The 22,409-nt window shown below is 40.7% G+C and overlaps 1 long non-coding RNA gene across 35 annotated transcripts in view; it reads right to left on the reverse strand.

Annotated features, from left to right (window-relative positions):
• Positions 1 to 21,706, reverse strand: part of LOC117695520 (uncharacterized) — an 87,201-nt gene extending 65,495 nt beyond the window's left edge. For 13 of the 35 annotated variants that reach the window (XR_013105955.1, XR_013105934.1, XR_013105944.1 and 10 more), the window contains exons 1-7: positions 21,321 to 21,702; positions 17,404 to 17,512; positions 15,112 to 15,385; positions 12,911 to 12,983; positions 7,366 to 7,484; positions 4,748 to 4,920; positions 2,092 to 2,245 (exon numbers count right to left, since the gene is read on the reverse strand). This is a non-coding gene — a long non-coding RNA (uncharacterized LOC117695520). Of the gene's footprint in view, positions 1 to 2,091; positions 2,246 to 4,747; positions 4,921 to 7,365; positions 7,485 to 12,910; positions 12,984 to 15,111; positions 15,386 to 17,403; positions 17,513 to 21,320 lie in introns of all 35 variants that reach the window. The other 22 variants (XR_013105958.1, XR_013105954.1, XR_013105953.1 and 19 more) reach the window with 7 other exon arrangements.
• Between the last annotated feature and the right edge of the window lie 703 nt (positions 21,707 to 22,409).

The following is a 22,409-nucleotide window of genomic DNA, read 5'->3' on the forward strand; positions in this document are numbered from 1 at the left end:
ATGAAGGAGAACATGGCATTTCTTGGAAGAGGGGTAAAAGGAATGTCAGGGGGGGACAGGGAAGACAGGCTCAGAGGGAGAAAAACAACAGCAAAATATACAGTAAGTGCCTTGGTGAAACCTATTACTTTGTATACTACTTGAAAACAATATTAAAATGAAAAACTCCTGAATGAGCTATGCTGTGAATTAATGAAATATATAAAAAAGTCACAGACCTATACATGACAGGAAAGTTCTTAAATAAATACCATTTTAAAACAATGCCCAAATTACACATACTATTAAGTGATCATAACTTACAGAAGTATATGGTTTATTAAGATAGTATATTTAAAAAATGAAAGACATATGCTTGTTTCACATATTAAACATTATTGGAACCATTAAAGGGACCATTTTTCAGAGACATTGTGAAATCTGATGTCCAAAGGCAACATAATATCACTGAAAACGTATTTTTTTAGTGAATGTGCTTAGCCAGCAGAATAGCTTCACACACATAGAAAACATTCACTAAAAATGATTAATAAGTTATCACAACACACTGAGATCTCATAATAATCTCATTAAATCTTACCTACAATTCCATCTAAATATTACAAGTAAGATTGACTGTCGTTGATATTTCTAAAAAATACTTGAAGTTGAAAAATTGACAGTTGCATCCCAAAGTTACTGAGGATCAAACCAAGAGGCTAGGGCACATGGCATTCTACCACTCAGCTATGACACTTCATGTTTATCTTCTCCTAAAGCTCAGACCTTATTGTACTGTATAGAAATTACAAGAAATATATAGCAGCAAAAGTTTAAATAAAGCTATGCTCCTGGCCAGGTGAAAAAAGAGTGAAACTGGAAATACACTCCACAGCAGGAGGAATCCTAAAGCCTCTGGAAATCCAGGCTTCAATTTGGCTGAATGTGGAAAACAGGCTACACACAAAAACTACTTTTCCACATGCTCACACCTAGGCAAACTGAGGAAACTATTTCAAGATCCAAAAAACATTAGGCAGCCCTGTACTTTGGTACATTTGTCTGTGAATGGCATCTTTTCAGAAAGGAAATACCCTATTTAACAGACAGAAAAGACTTCAACCACTCTTCCAAGTAGGTAAAATTAGGCCTCAGATTGCCTTCACATGCAATACGTGACAAACTAAATAAAATGAAATAGTATTAAATACTGCTGAAAGTATTCAAAGTACTGCAGAACAGCCATCTCTGGCGTTTTTTCAGACACGAAGGGCGGGGGACAATCTCTCACAAACTCTTGAGTGGAGCTCTACTGCCATCATGAGGCCACGGTTTCAAAACTCACAGCACCACTGAGCTGCCTTCCCATGATTCTTAGCGATGGCGGAAGATGGCGATGACACACAGCAAGAACTGATGTGGGTGCCTAGCTGGGCTTGCCTGACTTCTCCTCAGGCCCCAACAGAAAATCACACTGTACTGCTTTCTCATCAGGACCAGGAGACTGAGGCGGTCCTAGGGCACCTCCACTAGTGCTAGTAGATTAACTTCGCTAGCTGAGCGGGGTGAAACCTGCCCCTCAGCTTCCTGTTCCTGGACCTCAGCTCAGCTGTGCACTTGATCCTGGGCCCTCAGTCAGCAGGGTCTGCAGTAACACTCTGAAAGGTCCTGCTATGACTGTCTGCCTGCCGATGGTGGGAAACCTAAGAGCCAAGCTTGGCCATTTAGGATTCCACTACTGTCCCTGTTTCAAAATGGCGACAAGCAGGATCGAGGATGTTGGTGTCTGCATGTTATGGGTCTGAACGAAACAGCGTCCGCGTGATGGCAGTGTTGTACCAGAGCAGAGAAAGTGCCCTGACTGCAGGTCTCTGCCCCCGCCTTTCCAGTCTAAAAAAAAGTGCTTACAAAGGCAGTGTCTGGACGCTGTGGGTCTAGCCTTGTTTGTGTCAGAAGCAGGCTGTACTCCTAGCTTTTAGCTTCCTTTTTGCATTTTATATCAATGCCATACCTAACAAGGCTGGACCTGCTGTCTTACTAATTAAATGGATAAAAAGACATATAAGAACAAAGTAAGCAAAACAGAAAGGAAAGGAACTTTGAGGCACCCACCTTCCTCATCCCTCTTCTCTTGGGAAGAAGTCTGTGCAGTCAGTGGTCCTATCATACATTGCTTCATCTGTGCCCAGCAGCATTCAGGCCCCAGTGCTTCCTCATGGTGTCTCATTCACTTCTGGTCCTCAGCAGCAAATCTCAGGGGCCACTTCTAGGGAGCAAATGAACATGCTGTCACTTCAGGGCCTCTCCAAAAGCAAGCCTAGGTGTCAGAAGATCTAGTTGTTACCTAGATCACACTAGACTTCCCTGGGTATCATGCTCTGTGCATGATCCAGACAAGAGCTCTAGACAAAAGGCCTGGTGTGTCCTGTGGCAGGCTGACTTTAGTGGCACTGTAAAGAGGATCCAGTTACCTGTCACCACTGAATGCTATACACAACCCCATTTGGAGAAACATGTGTATACAAATGAGTGGATTTCCAAATGGATCTGTCACTAATTTCTCTCAGAGTTTCATTAGTTCACACTGGAGCAGGGACACAAGAACTTTCCTACATTAGAGGCCTATTACTGTTTCCCATGGCTTAACTATATACACGGGTGATTGTCTTTATCCTTTGTTATACCTTCAGTCTTACACTTTCCCTTGGCCAACAAGACACACACACACACACACACACACACACACACCCCCTCTGAGAGGAGCTTGAGCTACATAGTGTGGGCCAGGGCACCCTGGGCTAAATTGGGAGTCTGTGTCTTAGAAAGAAGACAAAGCTTAAAATCCTGCCCACACATGCTACAAGGAGCAGGAGATAGAAGTTCCCATCAAGAGCCTGCATTTGCTTTCCTGTGGTTTCTTCCTGTCAGGACCCAGATGGAAAGAACCAAGCCCCACCCCACAATGCCCTGTGTCACCTTGTCTGAGTCCCTGCAGGTCTTCTGTTGGCCCTTGACTCTCTGTTTTCAGCTGCAAGGTAGTATGGGTGTCCACATTTCTCCTGCTGTAGAGGAAAGGCACTGGGCCCCAGTGTGGAACCCAAAGGTGTCCTACCTGGAATTGTTTCCCTAACTGCTAGGACTCATGGGAATGAAGCTGTAATGGCTCTGCACTGTAGCTCTGTCTGCAGGCTGGCAGTAGGGCACCACATATGGCCACAAAGACCATCCTTGACTACTCCTCTCCCACCCTCAAGCCTAAAAAGTTCCATAACCAACATCTAGAGACAAAGGTCCAGGAACGTGGATGTCTATCATTTTGTTATTTTGGTTTTTTCAGAAGTAATTCTCCACTGAATCTTCTCCATTCAGACCTGTTATGTTTCCCTTGCAGTTACTTGCACTTCAAAGGGTAAACATGGTGTCTGATGGCAGAGAAAGGAGAAGACTGTGAAGCCTGGCCATAACTGGCAAGTGTTTGTTTGGTGATGTCATTTAACACAAGGTAAAACCTATTCCTGTCAGCTGGACATGGTGGCATGGACCTAGAACTTCTGGAACGCCCAGGGGCAAAGACAGATGTCTCATGGAATGACCCAGGCCAGCCTGTCCCCTACACCCAGGGCTTAGGCCTCTGCTTCTAGCTCTCCCAGCAGAACTTTATCTCCTGAAACCTACAAAAACTAATCATGAAAAACGTTTAGGAATACTAATAAGTATCTGGAAAGAGTAAAAATGAATGGCTATGAAGATAGAAAAGAAAAAATATTCTACATAACAGAAAGAGGAGACTCACAAGATCTAGGATAGTTTCCAGCCTCAGATTGGCTTCACTTGGAACACAAGAGGAAAAAATTAATTAATTAAATACTGCTGAAAATATTCATAGTTCAGCAGAACTCAGGACAGCTATCTCTGGCGTTTTTTCAGACACGAAGGGCGGGGCACAATCTCTCACAAACTCTTGAGTGGAGCTCTACTGCCATCATGAGGACACGGTTTCAAAACTCACAGTACCACTGAGCTTCCTTCCCATGATTCTTAGTGATGGCGGAAGATGGCGATGACACACAGCAAGAACTGATGTGAGTGCCTAGCTGGGCTTGCCTGACTTCTCCTCAGGCCCCAACAGAAAATCACACTGTACTGCTTTCTCATCAGGACCAGGAGACTGAGGCGGTCCTAGGGCATCCACTAGTAGATTAACATCGCTAGCTGAGCGGGGTGAAACCCGCCCCTCGGCTTCCTGTTCCTGGACCTCAGCTCAGCTGTGCACTTGATCCTGGGCCCTCAGTCAGCAGGGTCTGCAGTAACACTCTGAAAGGTCCTGCTATGACTGTCTGCCTGCCGATGGTGGGAAACCTAAGAGCCAAGCTTGGCCATTTAGGATTCCACTACTGTCCCTGTTTCAAAATGGCGACAAGCAGGATCGAGGATGTTGGTGTCTGCATGTTATGGGTCTGTATGAAACAGCGTCCGCGTGATGGCAGTGTTGTACCAGAGCAGAGAAAGTGCCCTGACTGCAGGTCTCTGCCCCCGCCTTTCCAGTCTAAAAAAAAGTGCTTACAAAGGCAGTGTCTGGACCCTGTGGGTCTAGCCCTGTTTGTGTCAGAAGCAGGCTGTACTCCTAGATTTTAGCTTCCTTTTTGCATTTTATATCAATGCCATACCTAACAAGGCTGGACCTGCTGTCTTACTAATTAAATGGATAAAAAGACATATAAGAACAAAGTAAGCAAAACAGAAAGGAAAGGAACTTTGAGGCACCCACCTTCCTCATCCCTCTTCTCTTGGGAAGAAGAAGTCTGTGCAGTCAGTGGTCCTATCATACATTGCTTCATCTGTGCCCAGCAGCATTCGGCCCCCAGTGCTTTCTCATGATGTCTCATTCACTTCTGGTCCTCAGCAGCTTGGTTCATGTTCATCTAGGGCTTCATAGATACCCTTTCAAAACCAAAAATAAAAAACCTCACCCCAACTCTAATTCTGTCAAAATCTTATAGCTTCAACACTGATTAAGCCATTTAAGACATCAGAGTCTTCCTGATCTAAACACCTGCTCTCCAATCAACATTAAGTTGGGTTGTTGTTTCCAATAGAGGAATTCTGCAATACAAGTAAGTAAGCTACAGATTGGTTAAATAAACAAAATATCTCACAGGCCTGATACGGTTGCTCACATCAATAATCAGCCTAGGAAAGAAGATCGTTGCCAATTTCCAGGCTAGCCAGAACTAGAGAAGCTAACTCAAAGAAAAGCACCTCACGGAATCTACATTTGTACAGTCATTTTTAGAGTGTTCTTTAAATATTGGTCTTTATAATGCTGATAATCAAGATTGACAACATTCCTGTAATCTAATTTTCCTCTTCTTTGCTAAATAGAAACTGATCTAATCTAAACTTATTATCTACCTATCCCATCCAATTTTAGTTTTTGTGAAATAAAATCAAGATACATATGCATGTATATATATGCAAAATGATATGCACATACATATTCAAAAAAGGCTACCGCTTGCTTTGAAACAAGTTTCAGCCCTACTTTACAACGAGCATATCATCTTTGGAGTGGTATGAACCCATCATTCGTAAAGTTATTAATGAGAGATCATAAAAGGTACTCTGCCAAAGATTTAAGTAACAATTCTTCACATGCACCACCCCCCCCCAATAAAAATCACTGTAAATTCTCATGGGAGAAAATAACAGAACACAAAGTGATCTGATAGATACTGTAAGTACTCTGTATAGCAGTGTAGAGTGTGACTGACAGGTAGGAATAATGGCTGCCACCCTTCTTCTCCTATGCCTTATGTCAATACAAAACACAGAGCACTTTCTCCTGTCTAGGAGAGTAACCAGGCTACTGACTATTTGGGTCAGGCTTGATAGAACAGACATCTAATCTCAAATGTAGCCTAGATAGGCCAGGAACCTGAGACTTGGGAATTGGAGACCAACTGAGTCTCAAAGGAAGACATTGCCTGAGGGGAAAAAAAGCAAAGCAGGATATCCATGGAGGGAAAGATTTGTAATTCCACCTACTCCTAAGGTTGCAGATCTAACATTTCAGAGCAGCCTGGTCAACATAGTAAATTCCTGGGCAACCAAAACAACACTGGGAGGCCTTGCTTCAGAAAGAAAATGGCCTTCATGTATGGCTTTGTGGTAGAGGACTTCTCTGCCTTTCTTGATGTCTTCAGTTCAAATATATATGTAAAACCATATAGTTATATAAGTAATTTTATAATCCTATAATTATATATGTATATGTATAGTGTGTTATGCATTAACTATATAGTATATAAAATTATATAATTACAAGTATATGTAAATAATTTATACATATATGTATATATACACATGGTCTAAAGTTAAAGGAAACAAGCTTGCCTAGTGTACTCATGGATCTGGGTTCAATACAAAGGACTAAAGAGGATCTTGACTTGTGCATTGATTTTAAGAAATGTCTTCCCTTTTCTGCCTTTGTCCACATCATTTACAGATTTCAAGACGCAATGGCAATGTAATGAACGAGTACCACTAAGGGAAAGAGATCACACTTTAGTGAACAAAAATCCAGTGAAAATTTACTTAGGGAAAACAAAAGTCTGGATGGAGTAGGTATTTTTAGTCCTTAGTTTGAGAAGGAAAGGAAAAGTAAAATGGCTGCCCATTAACCTGCTCCACTGATTTTGACAAAATGGAGGGCAGTGTTTGTTGGTTACTTTTTCCTGTCAGAGAATGGTTGGGTTCTTTTTCAAACAAAGAAGGGCGGGAGAACAGGCTATAAAGATGGTGGTTCTGGCAGTATCTGGAGCCCTACTGCCACCAAGTGCTCAGAGTTTCAAAGAAAACAGTGCATCTACCAGCTTCTTTCCCATGAATTTTAGCAGTATGCAAAGGTGGGGCCGCTTGGATTGAAAAAGACCTGGACCATACTGTTAGGCATACTTCCTTAGGTATAAGCATATTACTAGAGCTCAAGTTATGATCTGAACCCCAAAACTACTGTTGTGTAGAACCTGGAGCTTGAAAGGTCTTGTGGACAGGGACATACAGCTTCCAGGGCATAAAGACACAGGAAGTCACGGGGCAATACCTCAGTTCTGGTACTTGTAAGCCTAAGAATCAAATGCAGGGTTTTTGTGGGATATTTTCCTCCAAGTCTTGTCCTATGGACCAAGAACTGTCTTCCCTGCAGTAATAGTAGGCTTTGGAGTCCTTTTAGTTTCTGTCAGGAAAGTAAAGGGACATTTACAAGCATTTGCTATGTATTTGATATGTGAATGTCTTTGGACAGCCAACCAAAGGTGCAGTGCTCATCATGATACTGCTGTCTGATCCAGAGCACCAAAGAAAGCCAACCCTTTCAGTGACACTCACAGTTCTAAGTAAAAACAAGGAAACTGGGAGGAGTGGTGATCCTGCCCCTTCACTTCCTGTGCCAGTGTCTTCTAACAGATGTTGGTCCACAAGGAGAACAAACCAGGATCCAGAGCCATCTGCAGAAAAGAAAGCCACCCAAGTCTAAGTGCAAGCCTCTGATATGTCCCCAAAGGCAGGATTAGCTGCTGGAACTGTTGAGCTTGTGGGAATGACATCTTCATGATCCTATTCTTCTTTCTTCAGAAGACTCAGTATGCAGACCTGATCAGTCTAGAATTCACCAAAATATGCCCGATTCAGATTCTCAAGGGCCGAGAATAAATAATACCTCTATTAGCGCCACCAAAACAATCAGCTTGTCTTCTTTAAAAAGAAGCTACCTCCGCAAGATGGCAGTAACGCTCCAGGTATACATACAAGTGCCCCACTCCTTCCCCACCCTTCCGATCTTAAAAAAAAAAAAAAAAGCTAAGCAGAAGCAAGGTCATCAGGAAACATGGCAGCTGCTTTAACATATTTGGACAAACCACACAGAAAACTTATTGCTGTCCGAAGCCAAACTGGGGACTGTGGTGAGAGCCACTATTCTCAGGAAGAATCTTGATTTCTTAGTATTATATACTACTGCCCTTTGCTTTGTTTCATATCTTTGGCAACCCAAATTATCGTTTGTTGCTTTATACACAAATCTTTGTAAGCCCAGCCTAAGAGAAATAAAGAAATTCAGAAAAATCAATGAGAGAGGTGTGCATCTCTAAGCATCCTGACTTGACTTATTACTATTAATAACAAAATTAATTTACTTATTGTTAAAACAATGAAGACTTGCAATAAAAATCTTTCAACAGACGAGAAATAAATGCGGCTCAATCCTGAATACAGCAAAAGCTAATAAGGACTTTACAGCCAAGGAGCTAAGAAGTGGGGAAAATCAGTGTACAGGAAATGTCTTCCCAGTGGGGGCTATAGCCACGGTCTTCTTACAGCCAAATTGACTAACTCTACTGTCCAAAGATGAGTATCAATTATTTTAATTAATTAATGGTTCAGATGCACTGGGGTATAAATGGCGTATAAACAAATGAATAAACAGAGAGAAAGAGAGGAGAGAGAGAGAGAGAAAGAGAGAGGAGAGGAGAGGAGAGAAGAGGAGAGGAGAAACCCACAAAAGCTTATTTCTTTTAAGGAGAGACAGTAAAGTCTAGTCAAGGAAATTGTCACCCCTGGAGCCTGTGAGTAGTCCTCCAATTACTAGGCTAGGGTAAATGAAATGGGACACATCTATTTGCTTTGGACTCCTAGAAGACAGGTCAGATATCTCTCTTTGGAGCCATGTCATTATCTCATTTTGAGCAGTAAATTTCTCAAATATATATAAATCAAACAGAAGTTGCTCAGACTTTGTCTCATGGGTCATCTCTTAACACAAGTCATATATATTGAAGTGAGTAACAGTCTTTAACTGGCTAGTCATATCTGTATTAGTAAAACAAATTGAGATCTAATTCAACTTAGTCTCCATCTGTCACTACTGAAAACAAGATATAATATTGAGGGGGAAAGTATCACTTATTTTCTCTTATATGTAATATAAAGGGGATACAAGGGGCTAAAAGGGTAGATGGAGGTTTACTACAGAAAAGGAATGTTCCTCCACTGAAGTTATTTAACTGAAAAAAATTATAGAGATTTTTCTCTTGTACTTTAGTCTGACCTGATGATTTTTTTTCTTATGGAGATCTTCACTCATTTGCATTTATTGTATAAAGCAAATACATAAGTTCCTTAGAAGCCTTGACTCTGTGAGCGACCATCTCAAAACAATTTAACAGGGAGTTGTTAGTGGCTAGTAACACTTCACAGGCAAAGGTGAAACAGTCAGAGGAAGTCCCGCCTCACAACTTCCGGAAAGTTGCAAGCTGCTCCTGCCTTCTTCCACACCGATAAAATGTTTTCCGGTCAATATCAAACTTCTGCTCAGACCTCCTAGACTAACTTAAACAGAAAAAAGGTGGACCATTTTGATGTTAGGGCTGGCTAGTCTTCTTTACGGAATGGATTTGTAAAAATCGGAAGTGCTCTCTAGAACTCGATAATAACTATGCTCTTGGATTTGAGCCTACATTCTCAGGATGGCAGTAGTGTTTCAGATAGACAAACAGTTCACGCTGTATGCCTTTCTTGTCCCGCCCATCATACCACAAAAAAAGAAAGAAAAAAAAAGTGCTAGCAAGCATGGCTAAAAGGATTATTTAAAAACCAAACAAACAAAACTTCTTGACTGTTTTTCTAGGCCTAAAACCAAACAGTGGCAGAAAATCATTATGCTCATCAAGCATTTAAAAAGAGTTTAAAAAGGTTTTTTTTTTTTAAAAAAAAAAAAAAAAAAAAAAGATTTAAGGGCTGGAGAGATGGCTCAATGGTTAAGAGCACTGACTGCTCTTCCAGAAGTCCTGAGTTCAATTCCCAGCAACCACATGGTAGCTCACAACCATCTGTAATGAGATCAGATGCCCTCTTCTGGTGTGTCTGAAGACAGCTACAGTGTAGTCATATACATAAATAAATCTTTAAAAAGAGAGAGAGATTTTAAAAAATTCTAAATTTTAGATTGGGTACTCCTTTAACCCCAGCATTCAGGAGACAGAGGAGGGCAGGTCTCTGTGAGTTTCAGGCCAACCTGGTCTACAGAGTGAATCCCAGTACAGGCAGAGCTATGCTGAGATCCTGTCTCAAGAATTAATTAATAACTTTGTTTCATCCAAGTTTCTTATCTTACCTGTAGTCTCAGCTGATGCAGGAGAATAGCCTTAACCTAAGAATTTCTCTGGATGAAACAAGCAAAACAATACAATACAATAAAGCCTCACAGCTCTGCCCTCGCTCACTGAGCATCACACACCTCTAGTAGGTTCCAAGTCATCAAGTTGTCAGCTCCTGGAGACAAATAAAGGATCTAAGCCTAAGAAAAATTAAAATTAAATTTGAAAAAGAAGAAGGAAGCGGAAGGAAGGAAGGAAGGAAGGAAGGAAGGAAGGAAGGAAGGAAGGAAGGAAGGAAAAGGGAAAAAAAGAAAACAGGAGAGGAGAGGAGAGGAGAGGAGAGGAGAGGAGAGGAGAGGAGAGGAGAGGAGAGGAGAGGAGAGGAGAGGAGAGGAGAGGAGAGGAGAGGAAGAGAAAAGAAGTTGTGGGAACTCAAGCTCAGGAGTACCTCTCTAGGTAACGTCCTTTCTTGGTTCATCTTCCAATTTCCCAAGAAATTCACCACATTCTGAAAAAGACCTAGGCCATAGACTTTATAGGCTGAATTGTTGGCAGCCTTTTGGCCAAGACCTTAAGAGGATGCTCAGAGAGTTCTCATCACTATATGCAATACATGGCAGGATTCCTATGTGTGTGTATTATATGCCAGTCAGATTACTCAAGTGCTTTCTTAGGCTTTTATGAAGTAAATAAAGATAGTAGAAGAAAGAACAGAAGCTGACCCTGTGTTAATGACTCTACAAAGCCAAGAGACTGAACTTTATTTGGTTTTGGTTTTGGTTTCTTTCGACAAGGCTTCTCAGTGTAACCAGCCCTGGATGTCCTGGACTCAGTTTGTAAATCAGGCTGGCCTTTAACTCACAGAAATCTTCCTGTCTCTGCCTCCCAAGTGCTGGGATTAAAGGCATAAGTACCATGATCAGATTCAACTATAGGCTCAAAAAACTGAACTTTAAGGTTATACAGGTATTGCAAGCCAAGGGCAAACTATCTCGTGCTATTTTCAGTCCCTCTCAAAGCCATCCACTGCCATCCAGGGTCTGACTATCAATACCTTAAAATGTATTCCTAGCAGACCACTAGCTTTCAGCGATCTAAAGGTATCTATTTTGAAACCTACATCAGAATTCTTTCCTTGGCTATAACTCACATACTGGTGACTTCTCCCAATTTGATTTATGACATTTTTTGTCTTATAGTAAAATATCATGTAAGTACTTCAACTACAGAACATAGTATTTGTGTTCCTGGGTTATGGTCACATTTTGGCTCCAGAATAAACTATCATCATGTCTTATTCCCTTTGAAATGACACCTGTGCTTTTGCGTGGACACTTTTCATTTATCACTTGAACATAGCACTTTGTCATTAAATAGACTTCACCTGCTTTCTATGATATGATGTCGTTCAGTGTTTTAGGACAATCATATGTGTTGTAGAGAAAAGTATAAAAAGATTTTTTTTCATTAGGCTCTACTGCATAATACAAGTCAAAGACTCCAAAACCAACCATGCAGTAATCAGCTCCTCCCACACAGCCTGTCAGGATCACTGATAAACTTTACATTATCTCCTCTAGGCTCTTTCAACAGAGTCCAAAATTTACTTTCATATATAACAATAAATTTGTATTAAAATTAGATGTTACATTATGGCTCACACAGAAATGTCCACTCTTTCAGCCAGGTGTGGTGATTCAGCTCAGTAATTCTACTGCTCTGGAGGCTGAGGCATGAGGCCAGCCAAGGCCACAAGTGTCACCACGCAAAGCTAAGCTAATGTGTGAAAAATAAAAAAATTAAAAAGGAGGAAAAATAAAACAACAAACAAATAGATTTCACTCCTTATTCCTAAGCAGTCTGACAAAATTACATATTAATTTTTCAAGTTCTCATTTTTAGTAAGAAAATCACTATAAATGATGCTTTTTTGTTTGATGTACTTATCTATATTGCTACATGATATATACACACACACACACACACACACACACACACACACACACACACACATATTCCTGCCACCTTAATGGCCATTTAACTCAGTGAGTACAGCTTTCTCTATAGCCTTCTATACCAACTATACACTCAGAATACTTCCATACTAATATATTTTCTCTAAATGGAAAACTTTTTATATTTATTCTTGGAAATATATATACACATATACATACACACACGTGTGTGTATGTTTGTATGTATATGTATATATGTATTATGTATGTATGAGAAAGCACTGTTGCTGGCAATTTGTTTCCATTTTGAGAATTATGAAGCCAAAAGAGGTAGGCACTTGAATCAAAATTAAAAGGACAAGATACATTCTCTTATTTTCCTATCCATATACAGGTTTTCCTCATCACTTATTACATGCCCTACAAGCATGCTAACTATTCTCTGCAATATCTGCTTTTTCCCCCTTTAGACAAGGTCTCACTGCATAGCCCATGGCTGCCTTGAACTCAAGAGATCTATCTGCCTACCTCTGACTCCTAAGTGCTGGAATTAAAGTCAGAGCAACCACACCTAGCCTAGCCCTGGAATATGCAATATTTTTAATGTTTCCTCTTTAACTTTTGTGGTTTTAGAAGTAACATTTCTTTTTTCTTTCTTTCTTTTCTTTCTTTCTTTCTTTCTTTCTTTCTTTCTTTCTTTCTTTCTTTCTTTCTTTCCACCTGCCTCTGCCTCCCAAGTGCTGGGATAAAAGGCGTGCACCACCACTGCCCGGCAACATTTCTTAAAATTACAGACTAGTCATGGATAAAAAATACAGAACTTACCAGCACCACAAATCCAAGCAGACAAGGGTTTTATAAAGTGGTTGTCTTCTGTTCTCCCATTTTCTATCACCAACTGGAAATACAAATATATTAAATCACAAACAGCCAACAGATCACATTTCATGAGCTATTATTTCTAACATATTTATTCTGAGTTTCTTCTCAATTCTTAAGAGACTCTCTCTAGACTATACAAGTGTACTCATTCACTCCAAATTCAATTTCCTTGAAAGACTATTAAGAGCTTGACTGTAATACATATTTAAATTTCTGTCTATTTGTTTAGGTGCATCACTGTGGATGGAACACAGGATCTTGTACATGCTACGTTACGTGTTCTACCACTGAGGTATACTCCTAGCTCCGGCATATTGTAAAGTGATGAACAACTCTTTAAAAGGATCGGCATTATTTAATTAAATCAGTTTAGTCTCCTCATAATTAAACAACTCGCATTCTTTTGTGTGAGCCTAGGCTGTCTTCAAGCCTGCTATGTAGCTTAATGCTGGCCCTGAACTCCTGATGTGCTGCGACTGCCGTATGCTAGCATACTACTAGAAACCATACAGTACGTTTTCATTTTTCTTATTACACTTATACATGGTTTGGTGCCATTAGTCCATCACTCAACACATAGGACAGTAAACATAAACTATTCACAGGAAACATGGCTTTTTGGTGTGCGGGGGGCGGGGGGGGGTAAATTTCATAGCATTTTCTTTTAAAAACATTTTTATTTACTTTAATTATACTATGTTTTGCTTGCATGTTCCCCACATGTGTGCCTTGTCTTCATGGAGGTTAGAAGGCATCAGAGCCTCTGAAACTGAAGTTAAAGGAGGCTGTGAGTCACAGTGTGGGTGCTAGGAATCAAACCCGGGTCTCTGCAAGGACATCTAATAAGTACTCTACTGCTGAACCATCTCTCCAGCCCCCTCATAGTATTACCTTGTAGACTAGCATATATACTGGCAAACAAGCAAAGAAACAAAATTAAAGACGTACTCGTAAATGCTATATAGCTACCTCATCTTTGATCAATTGCATTCTGCTGTTGTACTTATTAGACAACATATATGTGGGCACATGTTTGTATACAGGCTGACAGGATTTGTTGGTATTGACTGACTTGTATAATATAAAGAATATATCCTTGCCTCTTCAGTTGCTTCTATCATCTGTATTCTCAGGTCTCATATCATAACTCTTGTCATATGTCATTACATGTAGAAATTAAGGATAGTATTCCATGTGCATAAAAATTAAAAGTGAGGTCTTTTAAGAGGGAAGCCTTTGAGAGCTACAGGGAATATGGGGAAATGGAAGAGGGAGACACACTATGTAAGAAGGTACAAGATAACAAAAAAAATGTTTCTTATCAAAACATAGTAAACCTCTATATGAAAATATCGTAACTAGCAGGTGTGATAGCTCATGCCTAATCCAGTATTTGATTGGCAGAAGGACAGCCATCAATCTGAGAACAATCTGGGCTACATCATGAGCTCCAAGCTATTCTGAATTTGGGAGTCTCAAACTCTGGTCCCCTCCCCACCAAAAAAAAAAAAAAAAAAAAAAAAAAGAAAGAAAAGAAAAGAAATACAATTGTGAAACTTGCTTTTTTGCACAGTTAATACATGCCAATAAAAAGTGATGTCTTTAAATTATGATTATTTTTAGAGAAAAAGACATAGTTATTTTCCAGTTGTTTTTAAATGGTACTGGTTTTTTTCCTTGGTTTTTTCTTTCTTTCTTTTTTTTTTTAAATCAAATATTATGTGTTTTCTATTTTCAACATTTTAATTCTAAACACAAGAATAAATTAAAACCTAAGGCTGAGGCTGAATAGTGGTTAAGAACACTTGTTCTTTCATGGGACCTGAGTTCTGTTACCAACACAGTGGCTCATAACAACTCTTATCTCCAGTTCCAGAGGATCTGATGCCCTCCTCTGGCCTCTGTGGGCACCATTCATACGTGGAATATATAGACACACATGCTGACCAAATGCCCATTCACAGAAAACTAATAAGTGAGAATAATAATACTACTAACAGATTTTTAACAACTTGAAGGCAAATAAACAACAATTACACAGTTAGTCCTTTGGCGCTAGTCACTGTTTTGCTCACCATGTGTCTGTGAACAACATATTTAAACATGTGTATAATAAATAAGTAGAGAAATTCTTATATTTATACCTGGAGCTTTTCCGGCTTGGATCCTCTGCTGCTGAATGGGCAGCGAGTCGGCAGGGGGCAAAACTTGGTTTCACAAGTGTAAAGGTTGTTTAGTATTAAAAATATTTACTCTCTTTGATTTTTAGTTATACTGGAGCCAGAGGCTGATGGCTTCAGATGAATTTAATCACCTTAACACCCGGGGTGGGGGGGGATGAGGGAAGTTAAGGTAAAGGAGTTATTGCTAATCCTCTTTTTTTCTGGTCAGGCATCCAGAAGTCCTTCACTGGCCTGGCTGGTTCAATTTTTGTGAACCAGAGAGGAAGGAAAAAAAAAAAAAAAGAATTAAGATCCTTTACCCAGGTATCTTTGTACAGACACATATTCATTCATACACCCACAGTCTGGACAGGCCGAAGCATCTCTCTCAAGTAACTTCACAGGAATTCATGCATGCTTACACACACACATATACCTATATACATACATATAAACAGACATATACATTTGGACAGATGGATAGATGGATGGATGGACGGATGGATGGATGAGGCAGAGCTCCCCAAGCCACCACACCACAGCACACCATACCATCTTTATTTCTTTTCTCTGGCCCTTTTATAGACAAAAGTTCTCAGAAAATTACCTATTAGATAAAATGTTACACCAAATGGGAATTACAGAGCAGTGCTGCATTCTCGATGCTCATTGTAAATTCAAAGCAACAGTTTCTCATGGTTTTGTCTTATCATAGTACACACCTGTGGCTTCATCCTTGGACCTGAATGTTTTTCCTTAAAAACAAATTTGCCTCAAACCTATATCTCATTTTAGCGTAATCATGAAAAGTCATTGTATTTATTATTATGCAGCCTTCACTTACTATTCTGAGGAATGGGCACATTCTATTCTTGATTTTTAACTTCTTCCTAGCAAACAACTAGAACTGTCTCTTAAAACTTTCTTCCTAAGATTATTTGAATCAAATCAGGAACTCTATAAAATCACTAATTCATCTAAACAGCATTAATTCATGAAAGTTCATCTTTATGTTGATCTGCAAGACCATCTACTCAACAGGGCAAGCTAATGTCCAGGGATTATATAATATTAATTTAATAATAATAGGAAAGGCATATCAGCTGCAAGAAGCAATCTTGAGATGAAGTCTCTTTGGGACCTTGCCTCATAAAGCTCACCCATCTTAGTCCATGCAAAAATGTTGGCCACCTCCAGGAAGGCCACCTACTGGCCTTAGCCTTTCCTAGATGGCTCCTGACCTATTCTCTAACCAAAATAGCATCATCTGAAAGAACCAACAATCTTTTTTTTCATTCCTATAACAAAGGCATCTATCTCTCCCCTAAAGAGGATGTGGGAATGGCTTTCAATGTTCTAAAGGTTTAAGAAGACTATTTTGCATATAGAACCTGGGAAATGGCCCCCCTTTCCTTATCCCCTTGGTACTCTTACAAAAGGAATTCACCCTTTCTCATTGTGCCCAACTCTGCACTTTCCCGCAGAGCATGACTGTGTGACCAATTTCGCAGGGCAGTCTTTGGACAAAGGAATGTCTATGAGAAAGGTTAACTGTCATAACCATTGACATTGGAAGTGGCGAATCAATGAACACCATCGCTTTTGTGGTTAGAGCTTTTTACAGTTCTGTAAAGCTCCACACAAACTGAGTTGTAGTAATGACTTTGTTTTCATGTTCTCGCTCACTTAAAGCATGGGGGGCATTATGGAAGTACTTACTGAACTGTACTTTAACTTCAGCACAGGTGAGTTTAAGACTCTCTGCTAAGGAACAGATAGGGGGCCATTATGCCTTTACTGAACTGTTTCTTTCCTTTGGCCCTTTCATTTTGAGATACTATTTGAACTGACACAAATATAATGCTTGAAGACTATCTCAGTTAGCCATAGCTGCAATCTGTCATTTTTTAATTCCTGGGACCCAGGAAGGTACTATTTTAGGTTTCCACTCACCTTCTGGCTACATGTAGTCTCTTAATATATGTGACTACAAAATTCTTGCACCTTAAGATTTCTAGGGCTTTGGGCTACCTTATCTGTGGCCTACATTTCTAACTTCAGAAACAATGTACCATCTTCACACATGTAACCCCCTTAGTCTGGCACAAGGGGAAACTATAACTTCAGTGCAGACAGCCTAACCTAGCTGGTACAGCATTTCTCACCACCTGCTTGCCTACAGTCGGCTGAAGAAGGCCTAGGGTCACTTTCACACACTACTCAAGACCATGGAAACACGCTGCTTCAAATGTCTCCACTTACTCCATAGCTTACCTTAATCAAGAGCATTCTCAAGGACAGCCGGGCTCATCACCAATTTCCCTGGTAACTTCTTTGTCCTCAAAGACAGGGGTGAAGGCTTAGTAGGAGAGGAGAAACACGCCTGCGTAAAAGAGTTCAAGCGGTGAGCAAGCACTATGGCAATATAGCAGAGCAGTGCTCCTTCCTCTCTTGGGAGTGCTCAGCTACCAACACTACCACTAGTACAGAGAGTCATGTACAGTGACTCCTATGAAATATCTTGGGTTCCTGGTGTGCTTAAAATTCTCATAAGATGATATCCTGGTAGGCCTATAGGGAAATCTTCATTTGAAAAATGCTAAGAAGCGGGCAGTTGAATTATACCTGCTAACATGAATCAAAAGTTAGATCCCAAGTATCATGAGTTTCATTTTATTACTAAAATGACATCCAGTTTAAATAGGCAAAGTCTCATCTCTTATGAAAACTGAGGTAAGAGGATGTCTTTTTAGAGCAGTGGTTCTCAACCTGTATGTTGTGACCCCTTTGGGGGGGGTCAAACAGCCTTTTCACAGGGGACACCTAAGACTACCAGAAAGCAGATATTTACATTACAATTCATAACAATAGTAAGATCACAGTTATAAAGTAACAATGAAAATAATTTTATGGTCGGGGCCGGCACAGCATGAGGAACTATATTAAAGGGTCACAGCATTAGGAAGGTTGAGAATCACACTGTTATAGAGCAAACCTTCCACTACACCCTGGGGAAAACCTGCACAGCCACTATTGCTGTTATCTCTTGGGCCTGGAAAAGGCTACCTCTTCGCTTTAGGCTCTCCTCAATCCTGACCATAATGGAGCATCAATTCTGAGACTTTAAATACCAGTGAGAAAATTCAGGATTCCCTGGGAATCTGATCCTGAGACCTAAGTCACCAGTTACCATGCCTACATTTGCATTTCCTTGGGAGCTAAACTCCAGAGTCTTTGTTTTCTTAGGAGGGATTGCTCACAGAAGTAAATGACTAAGGTAAGAATCTTGTCTGAATGGAGGGCAGGTTTGTTCAGCTCCTACCCCTTGGTCAAGTAGCAGAGCCAGAAAACAAAAACCCAGAGCCTCCCCACAAAACTCCTTGAATGCTTTGTTTCTGCCTGATTTCACTGACGAGGAGCTACACGACTTGTAATCGTTAGCCTATCTGGCAGCTGTCCTCAGTCAGTTCCCCTTTAGTTTCTTCCCTAGGATCCCATCTTTGTCTCAAGCTCCTACTTTGAAGTTGAACGTAGCAGTCTGTTCAGGGCTTAGGCCCACTTAACTGAAGAGCCAACCTTTCTTAACTGTTAGACATACTCTCACTACAGGGTGCTGGAAAGCACCTTCCTCTGGGTAATAGTATTATTCTAGAAAACCCAATTAACCCACCCCTTCTACTTCCCACTCTTTGGCTGGGGAGAAAATGCTCATGAGAGGAAAGCCTGAGAAAAGAAAGCTGCCACCCAGTTTGTTCTGGTGGGGGACATCCTACAGGCCTGTAGCACCCAGTTAGTTTCATTAGCTATGGATGGTCTTCAAGAATTCTATTTGTATTCTACCAAGGCTTAACAAACCTGACCTTCAGTCAGCCAAGATTCCTTACTCTTGCCTTAGTCATGAGCTTCTGTGAGCAATCCCTCCTAAGAAAACAAAGACTCTGGAATTTAGCTCCCAGGGAAATGCAAATTTAGGCACCAAATCAGGTGACTTAAGTCTCAGGATCAGATTCCCAGGGAATCCTCCATTTTCTCACCAGGGTATTTGGAGTTCAGTAGGAGGCAACATGGCTGGAACTCTAAAAGGAGGGTCCAGGAAACTCCACATCCCAACTCTGTCTCTCCTGGAGTGACTTTATAAATTCCAGTCAAAAGGGACCTGAATTTGTCTCCTAGATTCATTTGGAGCACAACCACACTTCTTCACACAAGAATCATTAATGCGCGCTTCCTATGTTTTTATTATACCCATTAAGGCTCAGGAGTAAGTCTTACAGTGTTCTCTCCTAAAATAGGGTGCTTGCAAAGGATTTAGAAAGTTGCCCTATCTTGATCAGGAACAAAAGTAATGTCATAAGCTCTTGGATCAAACACTGATAATTCTTTGCAGATTTATTCCCATTTTCTTTTGAGTACACACATATAGTTTCGTATGTATGACCAGTAAACTGCAACAAATTTATAATAAAATTTAGAATAAAACACACACACATCGCATTTTAAATTTCAAACCTGTACCTCTGATTTCTGGGTAGATTAAAAGGACTAGATTTTAGATAGATAAGAAATTTCCAAAGAGTTTCTACATTGACCCTGTTCATTAAAGAGCATTAGTTTTCCCCTTAATATCTAAAAATCTATATAGTAGTAATATAAAAATAGCTATAATATTATTATTCAAGGAATTTATTATCAAGGCCTTCCTTACCTAAATTAGCACCTGATAACGAAACAGGTACACACATTAAAGCTTAAGAAACTTAGGATCCCAGAGGCAAGCGAATCTCTGAGTTCGAGGCCAGCCAGATCTAGTTCCAGGACAGCCAGGGCTACACAGAGGAACCCTGTGAAACCCTGTCTTAAAGAGAGTTAGGTGGGGGGAAGAGAAGACAAAAAAAAAAAACCTTTAGGAACTCTAGCTGTACACTTTGCAGAATTTGCTACAAATTTCCATCTCAAAAAATGTCTTTAAAACTGTAAGACGGGGCTGGAGAGATGGCTCAGCAGTTAAGAGCACTGACTGCTCTTCCAAAGGTCTTGAGTTCGGTTCCCAGCAACCACATGGTGGCTCACAACCATCTGTAATGAGATCCAATGCCCTCTTCTGCTGTGTCTGAAGAGAGCAACAGTGTACTTATATAAAACAAATTAGTCCTTAAAAAATAACCTGTAAGACATACAGAATTTAATAACTGAAGTTTACCATTAGCATTTCTCTTGAATATTAACACAATACATTTCAAACAGGTAGCTTGTAATACTTGATTGTGCTTATCATTTCAGGGAAAATCAATGTGTTGCATACACCAAAAATACCCGATTTTTCATGTGTTAAGCATATTTCAATAAAGGCAGGGACAAAGCTATTAGCTTACAAATTAAGAAGTCACCGTACTTGCTGAAGTTTTGATCTTTAAGGCAGTTTTAGGAATAAAAAGGAATAAATATTTCCAAAATCCAGTCACACAGATGTATATTCTAAGAAAAGCGGCCAGCAGGTGCATTCACACCTTTTGTACTTCGGTGATGTGTTTGTATAAAAATAAAAATACAACATAAAATGAATACACAACATTGGCTGAGATGTTCAAGTTGAATAGTACAGTCAAGCCTGCTTTAACATTGACCAGGATTCAAAGTATAAACCTTTAAACACTGTCTACAAGGAAAGAACTGTATATAAGGGTGCACTCAAACTTGCTTCTTCTTAAATATAACCGGAGGCACGCAGGGTGCGGCTCTGCACTAATACCATTTGCTCCTCTCCAATCACTGCAGATTTCTAAGTGCTTGGCATCATTATATTTGTATTCAGAAGCCCTTTCTATTCCAAGAAACTGTAAAAAGTTTACCCACTACTGGCAAAGTATCCCAATTTTGAGAAATTACAAAGTAAACACAAACTGTACTTTAATCAGAGAAGCAAAAAACAAAACACAAAAACAAAAACGACCTTGCCACACATTCTCGTAACTTCACTTTGCATGTGTAACATATACTTTAAAAAAAAAAAAAGGGGGGGGGTGGGGGTGGGAAATTCCCTTGTACTGTAGGCATTAAATCGTTCGTTTTCCTCATTTGTAGCTTTAATATTTTTAAAATATAGTAAATCTTTAGAATAATACTGCTTTAAAAATTCTTCCCATTTTTCAATTTTCTAGAAACAACCATGTCTTCTCCGGTTTACTACCTACCGTACAAGAGCCGTGGCTGATGACTTTTTGCCCGCTTCATCTTCAGCCCTCCCGTCGGTTTTTGGTCTCCTTCCGTTTGGCGTGGTAGGCTTCCTAGAAGTCTCGACTTCTCTTGGCTCGACCGTTCTTGGTTGTTGTTGTTGTTTTTTTTTTTCCCATTCGTCTCCAAATCTCTAAAACAACTGAGAAGACTTTTCATGAGAACACGAAATTCTGTTTCCAGGCCTGACTATGCTACGTAAAAGGACCCCAGAGCTCGGAGACGCCACGTGTGGGTCTTCCCTGGGCCCCGAGCGGGAAGAGAAAGACGAAGATTCCCCCTTGAAGCCAGGGCGTGTCTGCAGGTGGCCTCCCTAGTCCCGCCCACTGTCCCCGAGAACCACTCCGGCTTCCCAGGAGCGCCTCTGCCTGGCCTTCCCCCATAGGCCAGTTCGCCTCACGTGGGCCCTGGAGGGAGACCTTGGGAACAGAAGCCCGGATCACTCGCGCCACTGGGACTCCAGCGACAAGAATTTCCCCGAGACGCCCACACGGTGGCGCCTAGAATTGTGACAGAGCCAATCTCTTCCGCTGGCTTCCCTTCTCCTACCTAGTGATTTTGTTTGTTTGTTTGCGTGTTTGGTGGGGGAGCTGGGAGGGGAGCAAGTGACCAAGCCACAGACACCAGAAACTAAGGCTGCTCTGGCCTTGCCCAGTTGGAGAAAAACTTGCTTGCACCATGATTCCCCTTTCCGTCCTCATCTTAAAATCAAGCAGAGGCCTCGTTCAAGAAATCAGTTTCAACCTGGCCTGTTTTCACAATTCTAACCCCCCCCCCCCACACACACACACACTTCGCTCAACATTTACTCATGGAACCAAATTGTCTTAGTGTATCCTGGGAAACCTCCAGGGGCTCAGGAGGCTAAGAGGAAAGAAAATGTTTCCAGCTAAGGGGCTGGAGAACAGCCTCTTCAGGCATTATTACCAGAGCCTTTTCACTGTCTCCCTTCCCATCTTCCCTATGGATTCTGCACATATTCTGGCCAGAGTATCAAACCTGTATGTTGGGGAAGAAACTATTTGTTCACAACTCCAAGCTATGTGTCT

Source organism: Arvicanthis niloticus, chromosome X, assembly GCF_011762505.2.
Source record: "Arvicanthis niloticus isolate mArvNil1 chromosome X, mArvNil1.pat.X, whole genome shotgun sequence".
Classification (NCBI taxonomy): Eukaryota; Metazoa; Chordata; class Mammalia; order Rodentia; family Muridae; genus Arvicanthis; species Arvicanthis niloticus.